The 21064-nt window shown below is 37.3% G+C and overlaps 1 protein-coding gene across 12 annotated transcripts in view; it reads right to left on the bottom strand.

Moving 5' to 3' along the window:
- Nucleotides 1–21064, bottom strand: part of LOC102975635 (protein-L-isoaspartate(D-aspartate) O-methyltransferase-like) — a 194397-nt gene that overhangs the window by 168224 nt on the left and 5109 nt on the right. For 4 of the 12 annotated variants that reach the window (XR_008617092.1, XR_008617096.1, XR_008617093.1 and 1 more), the window contains exons 2-3: nucleotides 9138–9226; nucleotides 6350–6460 (exon numbers count right to left, since the gene is read on the bottom strand). The exons of 1 other annotated variant lie outside the window; for it this stretch is intronic. The gene's annotated coding sequence lies outside the window, so the exon portion shown is untranslated. Of the gene's footprint in view, nucleotides 1–6349; nucleotides 6461–8220; nucleotides 8696–9137; nucleotides 9227–16259; nucleotides 16527–21064 lie in introns of those variants that run through there. 7 more of the 12 variants (XR_008617094.1, XR_008617097.1, XR_003679450.2 and 4 more) reach the window with 5 other exon arrangements.

Here is a 21064-nt window from a genome sequence, read left to right as displayed (position 1 = left end):
TTGGAAGTCCTAGCCACAGCAATCAGAGAAGAAAAAGAAATAAAAGGAATACAAATTGGAAAAGAAGTAAAACTGTCACTGTTTGCAGATGACATGATACTATACATGGAAAATCCTAAAGATGCCACCAAAAAACTACTAGAACTAATCAATGAATTTGGTAAGGTTGCAGGATATAAAATTAATGTACAGAAATCTCTTGCATTCCTATACACTAACAACAAAAGATCAGAAGGGGAAATTAAGGAAGCAATCCCATTTACCATCACAATTAAAAGAATAAAATACCTAGGAATAAACCTACCTAAGGAGGCAAAAGACCTATACTCAGAAAACTACAAAACACTGATGAAAGAAATCAAAGATGACACAAACAGATGGAGAGATATACCATGTTCCTGGATTGGAAGAATCAATATTATGAAAATGACTATACTACCCAAAGCTATCTACAGATTCCATGCAATAACTATCAAATCACCAATGACATTTTTCACAGAATTAGAACAAAAAATTACACAATTTGTATGGAAACACAAAAGACCCTGAATAGCCAAATCTTAAGAAAGAAAAATGGAGGTGGAGGAATCAGGCTCCCTGACTTCAGACTCTACTACAAAGCCACAGTAATCAAGGCAGTATGGTACTGGCATAAGAACAAAAATACAGATCAGTGGTACAGGATAGAAAGCCCAGAGATAAACCCATGCACCTATGGTCACCTAATCTATGACAAAGGAGGCAAGAATATACAATGGAGACAAGACAGCCTCTTTGATAAATGGTGCTGGGAAAACTGGACAACTACATGTAAAAGAATAAAATTAGAATACTACCTAACACCATACACAAAAATAAACTCAAAATGGATTAAAGACCTAAATGTAAGAGTGTACACTATAAAATTCTTAGAGGGAAGCATAGGAAAAACACTCTGACATAAATCACAGCAAGATCTTTTATGATGCACCTCTTAGAGTAATAAAACTAAAAACAAAATAAGTGAATGGGACCTAATGAAACTTAAAAGCTTTTGCATAGCAAAGGACACCATAAACAAGATGAAAAGACAACCCACAGAATGGGAGAAAATATTTGCAAAGGAAGCAACAGACAAAGGATTAATCTGTAAAATATACAAACAGCTCATGCAGCTCAATATCAAAAAACGGGTGCAAGACCTAAATAGACATTTTAGCAAAGACGTACAGATGGCCAAGTGGCACATGAAAAGATGCTCAACATTGCTAATTATTAGAGAAATGCAAATCAAAACTGCAATGATGTATCACCTCACATCGGTCAGAATGGCCATCATCAGAAAATCTACAAACAATAAATGCTGGAGAGGGTGTGGAGAAAAGGAAACAGAAGATATACTATACTAAAAAAGTAAAGTTGCATAACTTATAATAAACATCTGGGATACAGAAGTTTAGGCATATTCTAAAATAATGAGGGAAGATGACAGAGAAAGTGAGAACAGTAGGGCGGTTCCTTAAAAAACTAACAATAGAACTACCGTAAGACCCACTACTGGACATGTACCCTGAGAAAATCATAATTCAAAAAGTCACATTTACCCCCATGTTCAGTGTAGCACTATTTACAATAGCCAGGACATGGAAACAACCTAAATGTCCATCAACAGATGAATGGATAAAGAAGATGTGGTATATATATATATATATAATGGAAGATTATTCAGCCATAAAAAGAAATGAAATTGGGTAATTTGTAGAGATGTGGATGGACCTAGAATCTGTCATACAGACTGAAGTAAGTCAGAAAGAGAAAAACAATTATCGTATATTAACACATATATGTGGAATCTAGAAAAAAATGGTACAGATGAACTTTTTTGCAGGGCAGGAACAGAAAGGCAGACGTAGAGAATGGACATGTCGACATGGGGGGGGAAGGGAAGGTGGGATGAATTGGGAGATTAGGTTTGACATAAATACACTACCATGTGTAAAATAAATAGCTAGTGGGAACCTGCTATATAGCAAAGGGAGCTCAGCCCGGTGCTCTGTGATGGCCTAGTTGGGTGGGATGGGAGGGGGAGGTCCAAGAGGGAGGGGATGTGTGTATGCATATGGCTGATTCACTTTGCTGTGTGGCAGAGTCTAACACAACATTGTAAAGCAATTATACTCCTATATATATATATATATATATATAATGCAATGAATTTCTGCCAGAACCACCCAAATGTCCATCAATAACAGATTGGTTAATTATAGTACATTCATACACTATAATTTTAAGTCATTAAACGAGTGAGTTACATTTACATGCACCAACATCAAAGGTCAAGATGGATTGTTAACATGAAAGGGGCAAGTCTGAACATAAAAGCTGTTCACATAACTAAATATATAAGCCCGTTTATGTAACTAAAACTCCATAAGCAGTATCTGCCTGCATTTCTTCTCTCTATCTAGTTGGTGATCTCTGTCTATATAAAAAGAGATCTGGAGAATTTATTGGACTGCCAAGAAGAAATGCTTAAATGCACGTAAAATTTACTTAGCACACAAACAGATTTAGTATCCAATTTTTAAAAGTGTAAAAATAAATTTGGAAGCAAAATATGAATTGAATCCAAAATAATTGTTTGGTAGGGAAGAAGTGGGCCATCTGCCAATGCAGCAATGCCAACCTAAAGTAAGCCAGCTATGCTAGGAAGTGCCTCTACCGAGCAAAGCAAATCAGTCCATAAGAAGGTGACTCATCTCTCGAGTGATGATATGATCAATGATCCCCATCCTGATAATAGCAGAAGGGGTGTCATCTTTTGCTAATAGTCAGTCCCTTACTGTGTCATGTTCAGTTGAGTCCAGTGGTACTCTCATACCCTTTTCCTCCCCCTTCTTTTATTGACTCAGTAAGAATTCTTTCATCTTTGGCTTAGGAAAAATAAGAAGCAAGTCAGTTGGTGGATCACTATCCACCAGTTGCAAGTTTTGCTGGCAGAAAAGGGACAGAGGTCCTCTCTTTTCATTAGCTGCTGCTGCAGCCGACTCAAAGAACTTGCCACATATTTGACCATGTCAGTTGCAATTTAAAGAAGAATTTACCTTAAAGTTCAGTGTATGTGGCCTAATATAAAAGACTGAACAAATGTTATGTTCATCATGTTCCTGTTCATTATATATATTTAGCTATTAACTAGATTTTCTAATTTTCATAATGACTGCCAAGAGGCTCTTTTTTCTTTTTTTTCTGGTAAAATCTCTATCTCTCTCACTTTCTCTGTTATCTTCCCTCATTATTTTAAAATATGCCTAAACTTTATTGTATCCCAGATGTTTATTATAAGTTATGCAACTTTACTTTTTTAGTATATTCTTATTTTGCTTCTTAAAAATGAAGACAAAAAGTTTTGGGGGCTTCCCTGGTGGTGCAGTGGTTGAGAGTCTGCCTGCCGATGCAGGGGACACGGGTTCGAGCCCCGGTCCAGGAGGATCCCACATGCCGCGGAGCGGCTGGGCCCATAAGCCATAACCGCTGGGCCTGTGCGTCTGGAGCCTGTGCTCCACAGCGGGAGAGTCCACGACAGTGAGAGGCCCGCATACCGCAGAGGAAAAGAAAAAAAAAAAAGTTTTGAATGGTGTTACTCTCACATAATATGTCTGTATACTTGAAATACCCTAAGAGAATTGACTCAAAAGCCATTATAAACAAGAAGAAAATTCAGTAAGTTGTCTAGGTACAAAATAAATGCAAAAAATCAATAGCTTTCCAATATAAAAACTACAATTAAGTAACAGATATAATGGAAGAAAAAATATATACAACAGCAATTACAATATTAATTGCTTAGGAATACATGTAACAACAAACATTCAAGATTTGTATTAAACAATTTAAGCCCTCTATTAAAATTTTTAATTAAAACAATTAAATCAAGGGATATAAATGAAACACTTAAATAGAATATTTGTTTTTGGCTGAGAAGTCAAAGTATTACAACGATGAAAATCCCCCCTAAGCTAATATATAAACTTTGATGAATAAAAATAACAAATGTTTTAAAGCAAACTTCGAGGGAGAAAATAAAGATCTTTATTTGTTTCAGGGACTAGCCCTTCCAGATATATTTCTTAGCTTTACAGTGGTATAACTGATATATTAAAAATTCCACACATTTAATGTATATATCTTGATGTATACAACTGTGATACCAACACAACCAAGGTACTAAACATATCCGTCACCTTCAAAATTTTCTTTTTGTTCTTTTGTAGGATTTTGGCTTGTTGAGTTCTTTTTGGGGTTAAGAACACTTAACATGAGATCTATCTCAACATATTTTAAAGTGCACAATACCATATTGTTTTTTCAGATATAAGGCTATTATTACACACTTAATAGACTACAGTATTGTATAAACATAACTTTTGAATGCACTGGGAAATAAAAAAATTCATGTGACTTGCTTTTTTGTGATATCAGTTTTACTGAGGTCATCTGAAACAAACCTGCATTATCTCTGAGGTACACGGTATTTGTGGCTTCTTTAATTTTTTATCAATGTTTTATAGTTTTCAGTATACAAATCTTTCACCTCCTTTGTTTAAGTTTATTCCTAAATATTTTGTTATTTTTTATACTATTTTAAATGAAATTGTCCTCAATTTCCTTTCAGTTTGTTCTTAGTGTATTAAATGCAACTGATTTTTTAAAAACTTAATTAATTAATTAATTTTTGGCTGCATTAGGTCTTCATTGTTGCACGTGGGCTTTTCTCTACTTGCGGTGAGCAGGGGCTACTCTGTTGTGGTGCATGGGCTTCTCATTGCGGTGGATTCTCTTGTTGTGGAGCACGGGCTCTAGGTGTGCAGGCTTCAATAGTTGTGGTGCGTGGGCTTGGTGGTTGTGGCTCGTGGGCTCAGTAGTGGTGGTTCATGGGCTCTAGAGTGCAGGCTCAGTAGTTGTGGTGCACGCGCTTAGTTGCTCAGTGGCATGTGGGATCTTCCTGGACCAGGGCTTGAACCTGTGTCTCCTACAGTGGCAGGCAAATTCTTAACCACTGCAACACCAGGGAAACCCCAATGCAACTGATTTTTTGTATGTTGATTTTATATTCCGTAACCTTGTTGAATTTATTTTATTAGTTCTAAAACTTTTTTGTGTGTGTGTGTGTGTGGAGTCTTTGGGTTATCTAGGTATAAGATGATGTCATCTGCAAATAGAGACAATTTTACTTCTTTCATTCAGATTTGGATGTCTTTTCTTTTTCTTGACTAATTGCTTTGACTAGGACTTCTAGTATTATGTTGAATAGAAGTGGTGACAGTGGGCATCCTTAATTTTAAAACATGTTATAAGGCAACAGTAATCAAAATAGACTGCTACATGCACATAGAGATATAAATATCAATCAGTAGAAGAGTCTAGAAACAGGTATATAATATATCTGGGGAATAGTTTTAAGAAACAGACTCTTCAAATCAATGGGGAAAGATGAATTGTCAATAAATAGGTCAGAAACTATTGGGGAGCCATCTGGGAGAAAATATTCTAGGTATCAACCTCATTTCCTACAACAAAATGAATTTTAACTGGGTTGAAGATTTAAGAGTTAAGAAGTATAATAAAAGTACTGGAAAAAAATACAGAAGAATTTTAAAATAGTCTGACTGGAGAAGACATTTTAAAGCCCAAAAGCCATATGGAGAAGATTGATAGTTTTGCTACTTAAAATTTTTAAATTTCTGCTAATAAACTCAGGATAATAATTATCAACACATAAAACAAGGGGCTAATTTCCATATTACATAAGGATCTACAAATCATTTTAAAAAGGTCTTACAACCAACATAGGAAAATGGGAAAATGGGCAAGAAAACCCATAATCAGTTCACTGAAAATATTAAATGGTTTTAAAATAGAAAGATTTTGAACTTTTTACCCATAATAGGAGAAATGCAATAAGATTTCCTTTTTCACCCAACAGATTGGAAAAGAATAAAAAAATTTGATAAAAACCAATCTTAGAGACAGTAAGGTGGGCAAGGCAATCCTGTAGTGGGAATATAAATTGATACTCTCCATCTAAAGCACAATTTTGGCAGTATCTGTAGACATTAAGATATTCACATCTTTTGATTTATCAATTCCCCTTCTAGATTTCTATTTCTAAATTATATTCCTACAAAAGACTATATGTATTCACAAAATCACTGAATTATCGTTTTTGATAGCCAACGACTGAAAACAACCTAAATATCTTTCAATAGAAGACAGAAGACTTAAACAAATCAACTCTGATACATTCATCCAGTGGAATACTTTCTAATGTTAAAAAGAATAAGGCATATTCCATTCTGTTCTAACTGACCTGAAATGAAGTCCAAATAATGTTATCTTAAGTAGTTACTTGTTGGTAGTGGTGGTGGTGGTGGTGTTTTAAAGCAAGGTGTGGAACAATTCATACGGCATAATACCATTTCTGCAAAAAGAAAAAAAATCCATACATATTGATGACAAGAAACTGGCAATAACAGTTACCTCTGGATGGTGAAACTGGGAGACATGGGGATGGGGACAGGAGAATAGTATGCTTTTGAAAGAAAATCCTTTTGTAGTATTTGCATTTTCTGCCTTGTACATATTACTTTAGAAAGTAATTACATAAAATAAACTTTAGAAAGTAACTTGTTTACTTGTAAATATGTTCTTATTGCTATATATACTTAGTTTTTATAGGTACTAAATCAAAAGGAAGCAGAACCATATTAACAGAAAAGTCCTGTATAATGTAAATTATTTTTAAAGATTCTTAGTCAATTAAAAAAATGTTTATTCTGTCTTACATGCAAATATAAATCCTTCATGCATTTATTTTAATTGATATAAAAATAACTTCTTTTTGTAGCATGAGCTCTCATATTTGATATGTTCCAGCCATCTCATTCATGAAGGGCACCTAGAAGCCAAGTCCCTAACTGCCATATCCATCCTTGTAATAATAGTACCTTATGTTTTATAGTGTTTTGCACATGGCTTATTGTTACTGAACCAAAACTTGGGTCAGCTCGCCCATGCACAGTAAAGCCAATCTAGTGACACTGGGTTGTGGTGAAGGAAAGTGCCGCATTTATTATAAGGTGCCATACAAGGAGTCCAGGAGAGCTGGTGCTCAAAGTCTAAACTCCATGATGGGTTTCAGCAAAGCATTTTTAAAGGCAAGGTGAGGGACGGGAGTCCCAGGGTATGGGAATCAGCTCTTGCACATTCTCTGATTGGTTGACTGTGAGGTAACAGGGCAGGGTCACAGGGGTTAACATTATCAAGCCTTAGGCTCTAGTAGGCCTGGGGGCTATGTGCTCATGGTGATCATGAGCTAAACTCTTCCATTTGGTGGAGGTTTTAGCATCTATAAAACTAGTCAGGAAATGTGTATCAGATACTGTTATCTAGGTACTTCAGAGAGGAGCTAAAGCAGAGGATATGGGAGAGGGGTCTGTCCCAGGAAGGCCCCATAGGGTCCTGCTCAGTTAAATTACCATTTGATCTTGATTGTTGGTTCCAGGTCCAAACGCAAGCAGTTATCTATATGTAAAGAACAGTTTTTAGCTGTCCTTTGTGTTTTCATAGGGTAGAACTGCAGTCTTGCTAGTTGATCCTCCCTCACTAGGCTTTCCTTCCTTCCTTCCCTCCTTCCTTTAGCTCTTTCTCTTCTTCCTTCCTACCCTTTGTGGACTTGTCTGCTTTTGTGTGATAAATATAATTTTAAGAATGCTAATGGGACTCAGAAAGGAGGTACATTTCAATGACTGCTTCAGGGCCAGCATGGTCCTTCAGCATGGTCCTTTCTTACAGATCATCTCATTTTAATTAAAACTGGTGTGTGTGTGTGTGTGTGTGTGTGTGTGTGTGTGAACTGTTTTCTACTCAGTCATCTGTGTAGGAGCCCTACACAATATGGGAGGAAGGTTAGCCCCATCTCCTGGCCTTTCAGAGAAAAGGGAGAAAAAGTCACTGAAGGTGCTTTTACCCCACCTCTTACTTACTAATGCTTAATGTAGATTTTGAGTAGAAGCTAGATCATTTTTATTTTTATTTTAAAACCAAAACTTTCTTCTGTCAATTAAAAAAAATTAAACTACTTTATTTGTATTTTTTGCTTTCATTTTTTCAGTAAAAAAAACTTTGAATCCTTTTATTTTTTAAAATTTATTTATTTTAAAATTTATTTATTTTATTTTTGGCTGTGTTGGGTCTTCGTTGTTGCGCACCGGCTTTCTCTAGTTGCGGCAAGTGGGGGCTACTCTTCTTTGTGGTGCACGGGCTTCTCATTGCGGGGCATGGGCTTTAGGCATGTGGGCTTCAGTAGTTGTGGCTCGTGGGCTCTAGAGTGCAGGCTCAGTCGTTGTGGTACACGGGCTTAGTTGCTCCGTGGCATGTGGGATCTTCCCGGACCAGGGCTCAAACCCATGTCGCCTGCATTGGCAGGCGGATTCTTAACCACTGCTCCACCAGGGAAGCCCTGAATCCTTTTATTATAATTTGTTGTCTTTAAAAATAGTCCTTTCATTTTGTCCAGACTCTTCTTTTCTATATAATTTTCAGTCATTTAATTTAAATGAAATTACTTATTTTCTGCCAGTTTCTTTCCTTTCAGAGAGGAAAGAATATGAATTTTAGGAAGGGACATCAATTTCTTTCAAGTAAGTGTTGGCCTCTAGTGGATCAAAAGTGACAACACACTTTTAGAATAACTGACATTCTACAGAGAACTATTTTAGGAAAGCAACAAAGCAGATAGATAGAAAGTACAGAATAAAACAAAGAAAAACAACTATTTTGCCAAATATCATAAATAAATGCACTGGATGAAATCATATAAAAATATTAGCATTAACTACCTAATAAATTTAAAACTTAGAAATGTATAAAACATCATAAACAAAATTAAAAGTAAAATAAACGAGAAAACTTCAAACATGGCCTACAAATAGAGCAAAATGTACAAGAGATTTGGAAATCTATCAGAAAAAAACAGGAAACACATAGAAAAATGTGTGAAGGCTATCAATATACATAAGAGAAAACCTAAAAAGCAATGCTCAAATTCATTAGCAGTCAGAGAAATGCAAATTAAAACAATAATTTATCACTCTTACTTGTTAGAGTGGACCGTAAGTGTAGAAAGAATGTAGGGATTTCAGAACTCTCATGCACTGCTGGTGGGAATTCATACTGGAAATACCATCTGAAAAGCAATTGGCAGGTTAGTCAAATTTGCTATGACCTAGCAATTCTACTCCTGGGTGTGTGTTGTGTATGTTTGTGTATGTGTGTGTGTGTCTATATCTCTACATATATTCCCCCCAAATTCTCACAAGCTTGAAAGCAGTATAGTATGCAGAGGTATGTTTATTGTGGCATTGTTTACAGTGGCACAGTGGAGATGAAATCTGGGAGACATCAGAGTGACCCTCGTTGGAGAAGTACCTGGGGAAAATATGGTGAAAGCACCCACCATGGAATAGTTTGCAGCAATAAGAAATAAAGTACAAGATATACACAGAGCAATACAAATGGATTTTAAAAATTGTACTAAGTAAAACTAAGCAACAGAATTAACTGTAATATGTAATACCATTTGATTTATGAAAATACATGCTTACAATAGTACACATTTTATAACAACTTACATAAATGAAAGGATATTCACTGAATACACTAGGAAACTTGCCTATGTGTTTCCTAGTAGGAGGGAGGGGGAGTAAAATGGGAATCAGGAGTCAAGATAAAAGGGAGTAAGGCTGGTAATGTACATGAAAAGAGAAGTATCATTAGCTCAACTCTTTTCAGCTGAGGTCCAATATCAGAAAAGAAAACTTTAACAACCTTATAGAAAAAATAGGCAAAGGATATAGAGTGAACATACAAAATAAATGCAAATAAGGAAAAAACATATGAGAAACAATGTTCAACTTCTTAGTACCCAAAGAAATAAAATGTAAAAGAAAAGTGTGATAACATCTTTCATCTGTCATACAGTCAAAAAAATTTTAATGAAAATATTCTACGTTATTGGGGGAATATTGAAAGAGGTATTCATAAAGAGCTGGTAGTTTAAATTGCTAATGCTTTCCTGAAGGGCAACCTAGCAGTATATATGAAGAACGTTAAAGATAAAGATAATCAAACCCTTTAATTCTGCAATTCCTCTTCAAGAAATTTATCTTAAGTAGGTCACTGGATAAGATAATAAAGTTATAAATATGTCCACTATTTACAATAAAAGATAACATCTAAGCATCCAGCAATAGGTAAAGAGGTAAATCATTGATACATTCATAATGAAGGAATATATAATGTGTTCAAAGAATTTTTACTGTACAGGAACATGCTCATGAAATAATGATATCTGAGAAACATATAAAATTATAGAATACACTTATATACAGTGCCAGAAAATACATCAAATGTTAAAAGCAGTTATCTCTAAATAGTAGTACTACAGTATTACTGAGGATTTTTGTTTCTTTGCTACACATTTCTGTATTTTCCTAAGGTTACTGCAAAAATATATATTTCCAATATAGTTAGAAAATATGCATTGATTTAGGAGGCATGAGGGCATCTTGACTTGTGATGAACAGGTAATCTGAGGAAGGACATGCCATCTGGTCTAAGAAATGCCACCTAAGGATGACAGAGAAATTGCCAGGAGCAATCTTATGCTTGCTGATCTTAAGGAGCCAGACCTTTACAAAGAAACAGTGAAAGAAAAGGTGGGCTTGTGGTCCACCAGGATTCTGACTGCTACATTCAGATCCTTAGAGGAGCTCTGATGTGCAGAGTAAGACAGAAGCAATAGATGATCTGTGCTCCATGAACGTTCAATATCAAAAGGTCACTCAATCTGATAATTTTTGATGAATACAGCGAGTGCCCTTTTCAAACGTAAGGTGCTTTATATCACTAGTTTCCACCCAAAAGGGATCTCTAGGTGGTTCTGATAATTTCTAGGAAGCTATATAGCAGCGTTTCACTAGTATCAGTTACAGATAAACCTGTAAATCCAAAATGTCAGAAAAGTAATTGTCATTTGAAGAGCTACTGAAGATAGGTTTATAAAGATAAAACGGCTTGAGATTAGGGTAATTACATCTGGCTTATACAAACCCAGGTATGCTTTTGCCAAAAATAGTTACAAATTTTACACTATCTTCCAGGAATTTTGATGCAGAAAACCTAAGTCCATGCCTAATGGAGACAGACTCACAATGGAATATGGTAGGTTCACCATGACTGAGACACTTCTTGAGACAAGCCTCAGTAGCTGATGATCTTGTCTCCAGTGAGCAGAAATAGGTCAGCCTAGAGACCAGCTGGAGGTGGTTTGTCTAGAAAAGAAATCCAACTCCAAAATAACTCTGAGAGTCAATAAACTCAAATTTTAATTTTGTAAAGGTAATTGAGACTATCAGCCGTGGTAATGGGCAAGGGTCCTATCAATGACACTGAATATCATGAAAGTACAACTGGGTAGTGAGCATCTCAGAGATGGAAAAGAGTGATTCCAGAAAGTAGGGGAGGGAAGAGCAAGGATGCTTGGAGGGCAGTGATGTGGAAACAAGCTAGCTACTTTGCCATTGTAAAATGTGATCATCACAAATCAGTAGAGTAGAAATGAAAATATATATCATCTTATTACAGACTGAGACCCAAACTTTTACAAAAGTCTATATGTTTTCTAAAGTCATTACATATTTTATTTCTGAAAACTAATCAAGCAGAGCAGTAGTGAACTATAATTATGACCTGGTAAAATTTTTTTGAAAACTAAATGCAACAGATTTTGGAAAACAAGTTTCTATTAATATGAGGAGATGATTCATAATGAAATAGCTAAAAAGAACAGAAGGAAGTTATTCAAAATTCAGAGAAAAAGACAGTGCAAACTTCAGAGCTATAAGTCCCCTTGAAATCAGATGGAAATGAGCAAGATGGAACTCCTGGATACAATGACCGACTCTGAAAAATGCACATGGAGCTAAAGACTCAGAGCCTGTAAAACAACACCAAGTCCTAATGACATTTAGCTTTTTCAAGTGATACCCACATCACTCTTTCAATCACTCATTCCATAAATATTTCATACTTTCCATGTACCAGGTTCTTTGCAATATTTAATATCTTTGCTTCCTGGTGTGCTGATGTAATTTGTCACAAGTGCAAGAAAGGTTTTTTAAAAGAGTGTGAAAAGAATCTTTCTCAGCTTCTATCCCATATTGGATCCCTCCTTTCTGCCAAGGAAGATTTAATTATTTCATAGTACACTGTTCCTATTTCTGTTGTGGTTCACTTTTATTTCAGGGCAAGCTGGTCTCTTAAGTATCTTAGGCTCAAGGACAGTATTCATCCCTGTATTTGTAGCCCTTAGGAGAATGTCGTATACACTATAAGCACTTTATAACTATTTGGTAACATTCAGCACTGCCAGTAGGTCTATCATTCTCTGGGCCTCAGTTTCCTGATTAGTGAAATGGGTAGGGTGATTAAGGACATGTAATGTGACAATGCTTGGCACAGGCAGGTACTTTGTGGTAATACAGGCCTTCTAGAGCATTCAGCACCCCTCTTGGTAACAACACTTATTTTTTTTTTTGGAGGAGGTCATCAACAGAATGTGACTGCTGGTTGACCTGAGAGCTGGACCCTGGCAATCTAAGGCTCCTTAACCCCAACCATCCCTGGAATGTATGTTCAGCCTACTACTGTCCTACTAACTGCTGTTTCAAGGACACAACCTGGAGACAGTCATGTGCTGCTGAGACCATCTGGACTGCATGCATTACTGAACCCTGTTAAGGCCTCTCAGTAGACTAATATTCTGGCAGACAGGAGTGGAGGCCACCCAAGACAAGCCTGTTATGTAAATCCTCTTATTAAACCTGCCTCCTACCAATCTGGAGTGGTCTGCCTCTTTGGTTTTTTCTTGCCCTCCATGTACGGGGGTCAGTTTTGAATTTCACCTGGGGAACTCCCGAGGTTGTGAACAAACACCTTTGGGAAATCACACCTTTACTACTCTTGGGTCATGAGATTTCAATGGTGCTGAGTCTACCTGCCCCTTCCTACCCAACTCTGATTTTTAAGCTTGAGTATAACCAAAGCCAGATCAATTAGAGCCAATGAACATTTGTTCTGGGTCATTTGCTGAGACAATTGGGAAAAGGCTCCCTTGTTCCATAGGGGTTGCTAAGTGACTTAGATATCAAGCTCTGAGCTGCCAAGAATGCCCACATGCAGAGCCTGCCCATAAACACTCTAAGATTTCCTAAAATGCTATTAATTATGACAGACCATTTTTTAATGTTCCACTAAGAATGAAGAAATGTAAAAAGAAAATGTAAGTTACATGCTGACTTCAGAGATGTGAAAATGAGAGGGAAAATGTGCACTTTAGAATTGATGAAATATAGTAAAAGCAGCACAGAGGAAAAAGAGATGAAGAATTATATAAAATCTTAATGATATCACTATATTCCTTAGATCCACCCATATCTAAATCCTTAAGCTACTCCTGAACTACTGAGGTACAAGAAGGTGCTTATTTTGGTAAGGCTGCTGTAACAAAGTACCACAAATCAAATGGCTTAAACAATAAAAAATTATTGTTTCACAGTTCTGGAGGATAGAAATCCAAAATCAAGGTGTCAGCACATTGGTTCCTTCTGAGGACTATGAAAGAAGAACCTGTTCCAGATCTCTCTGCTTGCCTTGTAGATGGCCATTTCCTCCCTGTGTCTCTTCACATTGTTTTCCCTCTGTGCATGTGTCCAAATTCCCCTTTTCATAAGGACAACAGTCACATTAGGGCATACCCTAATGATCTCATTTTAAAGTAATTACTTCTATAATAATCTTATCTCCAAATAAGGTCACATTCTGAAATACTGGGAGTTAGAGCTTCAACATATCATTTTTGGGGGGGTTGGGGGGAGACCAAATTCAACCCATAACAGAGGGGATAACTTCATTATAAGAGCTAATGTGAGTTGAGTTTCTGTCATTTACAACCAAGAGACTTCTGCTCAGTAAATTTCAATTTCCTTCCCTTAGGTAACCAAATATTCTAAGTCCCAGTAAGTTTCCAGAAATGGGTAATAATATGCATAGGCACAATTTTTTTCTTTTTTTCTTTTTTTTTTTTTGCGGGACGCGGGCCTCTCACTGTTGTGGCCTCTCCCGTTGCGGAGCACAGGCTCCGGACGCGCAGGCTCAGCGGCCATGGCTCACGGGCCCAGCCGCTCCGCGGCATGTGGGATCCTCCTGGACCGGCGCTCGAACCCATGTCCCCTGCATCGGCAGGCGGACTCTCAACCACTGCGCCACCAGGGAAACCCAGGCACAATTTTTATTTAACCAATTCAGTTATTTCTGAATAATTATTTATTCACTTATTTTTATCTTTTTGGCTGTGCCACCTGGCACGTGGGATCTTATTTCCCTGACCAGGGATTGAACCTGTGCCGCCTGCAGTGGAAGCGCAGAGTCTTAACCACTGGACCACCAGGGAAGTCCCACACCAGGTAACTGAAGACCTAATGAGGGAAACTCCCTGGCTGTCCAGGGGTTAGGACTCCACGCTTCCACTGCAGGGAGCAAGGATTCAATCCCTGGTCAGGGAACTAAGATGCCAAAAGCTGCACGGTGCAGCCAAAAAAAAAAAAGACCAAATGAGAAGCGTGTGAAACCTCTTGGCAAACTATAGATCACTCTATACAATTAAGTATTGTGGGCTTTTTTTCACTTAACCAATATTAGGACACTGCATTTGCTTTACATTACCTCATTTAATCTTCACAATTCTACGAAGCAGTTTGGTTAGATTTTGTCCCAGTTTTCAGTGTTGAAAAATAAACTAAGAAATTTTTCCAAAGTCAGCTAACAAACAGCTAATACTGTGTAGTCTAGATTTTAATCCAAGTAATATATGTCCAGAGTTTAAACTCTTTACCAAGTAAGTAGTATATAAGGAATAACAGAAGACATCTACACACATATAGATACGCATATATATATATATATATATATATATATATACACACACACACACAAAAGGACAATGGAAAAATTGGCCACAGATGTCTGGTAAAAACATTTTATAGATTTTAAATGCTGAAAATAAAGCATTTATTTATCTTTTGGTTCTGAAAATAGAACAGCTGGCTAAGTACTCAATAAGTAGACAAAAATTCATTACTCTTTCATTCTGAGAGCAGCTGCTTCATGTAGAATTTGACTCTCACCACACAAGTACCACTCTTTGCCTTATAATAAGTGTGACTCCTTTGTTCAAGCTGAGCCTTTCAGTCTTGAATGTCACCTCATTAAGCAATATGTTACTATTTTTTCACATTTCATTGATGTATTGATGTCTGTTTCACTGCTCCAGGTTACATTTTACTGAGTTTTTCAATAGAAGGATACCTTGAGCTATCTGGTGAATAAATATCCTCCATCAGCTTACCTTGGAACTATTATTTTGATATCCTGTTACAAGTCACACCTTCCCACTAAAGTCAAAAAAGCAATAACCATTTCATGCCTATGGTATGACTGATCCCAAGCTCACCAGGAAAGTGGACGGCTTTCTCTGACCTTTTTGCTTTTTGTATTTTTTTTCCCCAAACCAAAAAGTTGAAGTGTTGAGACAAGTGAATAATCCTGGGCCATGAAAAAGTTATGGTAACACTGAGAATCATTAAGAGATTTGATTGCTGCTCCAATAGCAGGAAGAGGAGCTTCCTCAGTCTAAGCCACTGGGCCCCAAGACGTATGATTTATTAAAGATCTCATATAAGAAGGAAGAGTTAGCCTGGTTGTGATCAGAGGCCCTGTCCCGCACATTTACTTAGCACTCACCTGGAAATGTATAATAGCTCTGAGGGCCAAGGTCAGAAAAAAAGATCTGTGGATCCAGAAATTTCCAGTTGGAATTGTGTCTACAGTCTTCCTGATTCCCCAGCCCCATTATAGCCTGCTCCCAGCTGAAACTGTGTACTGAACCTCCTCTCCTTCATTTCCACTGTTCACTGGGTAATGCCAGTTCATGTAGCTATGTGTCATTGTGAAGAATATACACTTTTGGAGTGAAGCAGACCTAGATTTGAATCACATTTGATTCACATCATATAGTATTTATGATAAGCTTATTTACTTATTTACCTTTTAGACCTATTCTGAGGATTAAATAAGGTACAACATGCAAAACACAGAACTTTTAAAAAAAATATTTTATTTATTTATTTATGGCTGCATTGGGTCTTCGTTGCTGCACACAGGCTTTCTCTAGTTGTGGTGAGCAGGGGCTACTCTTTGTTGCGGTGTGAGGGCTTCTCATTGCAGTGGCTTCTCATGTCGCGGAGCATGGGCTCTAGACATGCGGGCTTCAGTAGTTGTGGCTCACGAGTTCAGCAGTTTTGGTGCACGAGCTTAGTTACTCCGCGGCATGTGGGATCTTCCCGGACCAGGGCTCGAACCTATGTCCCCTGCATTAGGAGGCAGATTCTTAACCACTGTGCCACGAGGGAGGTCCCAAAACACAGTACATTCTAAATAAAAGTTCCTTTCCTTTCTTCTTCGCAAATCATCTCAAAAATGAAACTAAAATAATTCTGAAGGGGATCAGTAAATTGATAACTTTGAAAATGTTAACCTGATATCTCTCTATTTCTCTATGGTAAGTACATATAGTAGCCATTGAAAGGTAGTGATTAAAAGCACATAGTCTATAGCTAAACTACCTTGAGTTCAGATCACTTTGTAGTTCACTTGTCTCATCTGTAAAATGGGGATAATAAATTTACCAACCTCATAGTATTGTTATGAGTGTTAAACAAGTCAAGCAGGTAAAATATACAACAAACCTGAAACATACTAAGTGTTTTCTAAGTGTTATAATTCAGGACTCTTACAGTAAAACTTATAATTTATACAGATTAAGATAGAGATTTGCTGTTTATTATAATATTTCAATCCCTTAAAAGAGAGCTCTGCCAAATACCTATGCCAGTTTCTCTAAAATGTGTATTTTGGGACCAACTATATTATTTTTTAGAGGTGTCATTTTGTGTAAATGCACTACATAGGTTTTTGCAAAGGAAAAAAAAAAAGGCTGTTTAAAAATCGTTTTCCCTTCATAGGAGGGAATAAAAACCTACATCTATTCTTTTTGCATCTGATGTCCCAGATTATTCAAATAATACTCATGTTGACAACCTTTTGATTCTTTGACAGTCAAGTAACTTTGCAAATAGCTTTATTACCCAAAGTTCTAAAAATATCAGTGACTACTTTCAGATACAGGCTAGTAGATAATTTCTTTTTAAAAAATATTTATTTATTTATTTGGTTGTGCTGGGCGGGCTCACTAGTTGTGGCTCACGGGCTCCTTAGTTGTGGCACATGGGCTCCTTAGTTGTGGCATGCGAACTCTTAGTTGTGGCATGCATGTTGGATGTAGTTCCCTAACCAGCAATCGAACCTGGGCCCCCTGCATTGGGAGCGGGGAGTCCTAACCACTGTGCCACCAGGGAAGTCCCTAGTAGATAATTTCAATATTCATTCATTCAACCAGAATTTACTGAGAATCTACTCTGTGCCAGGTAGTGTTATAGAATACAGATGTTACCGAACTCAGGTTTGGCTGCTTGCTCCTCGAAAATCAATGTCCAAGAGGCAAGTGTTGGTAGAATGGAAAGTTGCTTTTAATCAGGAAAGCTGGCAATATGGGGAGGAGGCAGACTCATGTCCCCTAAAACCAACTCTGAAGATTCTGCTTGGCCATGAAAGTTTTTAAAGGGAAAAGGAGAAGTAATCTCAGTTAATCACAGACATAGGGAGTCATACTTGTAGCCGTCTCCTACTGTGTGGAAGCTTGTTGACTCGTGATCTTTCTATAAATACTACCTCATTCACACAGTTTGTTTGCAAGATTACTGAAGGGGAAGGTAGGGGAGTGATCTGGTCATCTGTTGGTTATTTATTCTTCATTTTTACTTCTTTGATCTATGAAAAGAACCAACAGGTGAAGCAACATATTGTGTGATCAAAAGATCTGAAAGGTGTGCTTAGGCTGGACATGAGTAGAGTATGGAGGTGCCTGGCTTAAGATTAGTTACAACATAGCTTTGCTAAAGTGGCAAGAAAAAAGAGGTCTCCTGCTGTGGGCAATTTCCTGCAAAGAGCTGCTTACACAGACAAAACTCTCTGCCCTTGTAGAGCTCTCATTATAGTGGGAAGGGAGAGGGTCAGTGAACAAATAGATTATTAAAATACATAATATTCCAAATTATGGAAGGTAACATGGAGAAAAAAAAAGTCAGAGAAAGGAAAATTGGGTGACCCAGGGTAAGCAGAGGAATTACAATTTAATGGTTAGAGAATGCCTCACTGAGAGGGAACTTTTTCAGCAAAGGCCTGAGAGAAGTGGAGCAGGTCATGTGGATATCTAGTGGAAGAACATTCTAGGAAGAAGGAACAGCACATGCAAAGGCCTACAGGTGGGTGTGTATCTGGAATGTTCAAGGAATGACAAGGAAACTAGTGTGGCTAAGTAGAGTAAGCAGCAGCAAGAACATCAGGAATTGAAGACACAAGAATGTCCATAGAAGCATTACTAATAATAGCCCAAACCTGGAGACAACTCAGATATCTATTAGTAGTAGAATGGATAAATTACATTTATATAATGGAATTGCACATAGAAACAGAAAAGAAAAAAGACTATAGGTTCTTTCAATAATATGGATGAATCTCAAACATAGTATTAGGCAAAGAAAGGCCAAAGCTAAAGAAGAAAAACTGCATGATTTCACTTACATAAACTTTACAAAAAAGGCAAAATTAGTTCATACAGTTAGAAGAAAGATTACAGTTGCCTTTGAGGAGAACAGAGATATTTGTAATTGGAAAGGGGGATACAAAGGGTCTTTTGGGAGGGTTGAGTGGAGGTAATATGTATGTTCATTTTGTGGTAATTTGCTTAGCATTTGCGAACCTTTCTGTACAAATGTTATACAAAAAATTTAAAAAAGAAAAATATACAGTAATGAATGGAAGAATATGATATAGCAAGTACACACAATTCTTTCAAGAAATTTTACAATGGGAGGTGAGAAATGGGACAATAGCCAAAGGGTAATTTTGAAGAAGAGAGAAATGACTGTTTTGGAAACTCCCATATTTGCCATAAATAAGAAACACCTGTCCTATTATTTACTTAGTAGGTTTTCTTTACATTGACTCATATTTAATGTAAATTTATTTAAAAAGCAAATTTCATATTAACATTATAAGAATCACGTGATATAATAAAAGTAACTGTAAAAATACAATGAAAAAGCCATTCAGTTAAAATAATCTAAAAATGTAATAACAATTAAGTGTAAATAAATTAATCTAATTGAGCTAAAAAATAAGTTCCTCAGTCAGAAAACTAGAGCTGTTAATAATCACTCAGACAAAAAAAGCATTCTGTTCTATGTCTATATAACCATCACCACCTCTGCTCACTTTTCCATAACTATCTCTTATACTTTAAGAACCCCATTTCAAACATTCATATTGAGTTCAACAGAGAAAAAAATGAAAACACAGTCCTCACAACTCTAGGACAAAAGGATGCTGACCTACCCAGAACTTGAGGTCATCCCCAATTCTGTGTCTCCCTGGCTTGGAGGGAAGTTGGGCTCTGAAAAAAGGCCTTCCCTTGCTGACTGAAAAGAACCTCCATTCCCACATCTCTTCTTGTAAAGTGCTGACATGTGCATAAGTATGGCAGTTGGGGAGATGCTGTTCAGCTGTGACTGTAGCAACCTTGCCTGAAACAAGGTAAAGTTAGGAGGGCATCCCAGAGAGGCTGCAAGTGATCACATCACTGAGTTCTAGGGTCCTAAATCACCTCCCTTATTCCACATCTTAGAATACACTGCTTCAAAACAATGGAGGCAATATTTTCCAAATTAAATATCAGGGATCAGGGTACATGATCTTTCAGCAAGATAGAATATTTAAAAAACCAGAGCTGCCCAGCAGCCACAGCCAGGCACCCTGCGTCCTGGCCAGGGGCCGCCCCACCCACCAGTGCACACAGCAGCAGCTGTGGCCCTGCCACAACAGGAGGGTTCACACAGCTTACACACAGGACAACCCTTGAGTGCCTGGCTCTGGTAGCCAAGTGAGATTGCACTTCTGAGCCCCACAGGACATCTCCTAAATAAATTCATTACTTGAAGACTGGAAGAGATGGATAGTTGACCTAATGCAAAGAAACAAACACAGCAAACTAGACAAAATGAGACAGAGGAATATGTTCCAATAAAAAGAACAAGACAAAATCTCAGAAAAAGAACTAAAAGAAGTGGAGATAAACAATCTACTTAATAAAGAGTTAAAAGTAATGGTCATAAAGATGCTTACTGAACTCAGGAGAAGAATGAATGAACACAATGAGAACTTCAACAAAGAGACAGAAAATATAAGAAAGAACCAAACAGAAATTATAAATGAACTGAAAAATACACTAGAGGGGTTCAACAGCAGACTGGATGAAGTAGAAGAATGAATCAGAGAACTGAAAGACAAAGCAATGGAACTCACCCAGACAGAACAGCAAAATGTAAAAAGAACTTTTTAAAAATGAGGACATTTTTTTTCTTTTTTTTTTTTTTTTTTTTTTTTTTTTGGCAGTAAGCGGGCCTCTCACTGTTGCCTCTCCCGTTGCGGAGCACAGGCTCCGGACGCGCAGGCGCAGCGGCCATGGCTCACGGGCCCAGCCGCTCCGCGGCATGTGGGATCTTCCCGGACCGGGGCAGGAACCCGCGTCCCCTGCATCGGCAGGCGGACTCTCAACCACTGCGCCACCAGGGAAGCCCTGAGGACATTTTAAGGGACCTTTGGGATAACATCAAGCAGAATGACATTTACATTATAGGGTTCTAGAAGAAGAGAAAGAGAAAGGGCCAGAAAAGTTAATTGAAGAAATAGTAACTGAAAACTTCCCTAATTTGGGGAAGAAAACAGACAT

Source organism: Physeter macrocephalus, chromosome 4 (assembly GCF_002837175.3).
Source record: "Physeter macrocephalus isolate SW-GA chromosome 4, ASM283717v5, whole genome shotgun sequence".
In the NCBI taxonomy this organism is placed as follows: Eukaryota; Metazoa; Chordata; class Mammalia; order Artiodactyla; family Physeteridae; genus Physeter; species Physeter macrocephalus.
This window is presented reverse-complemented; position numbering and strand designations above follow the sequence as displayed.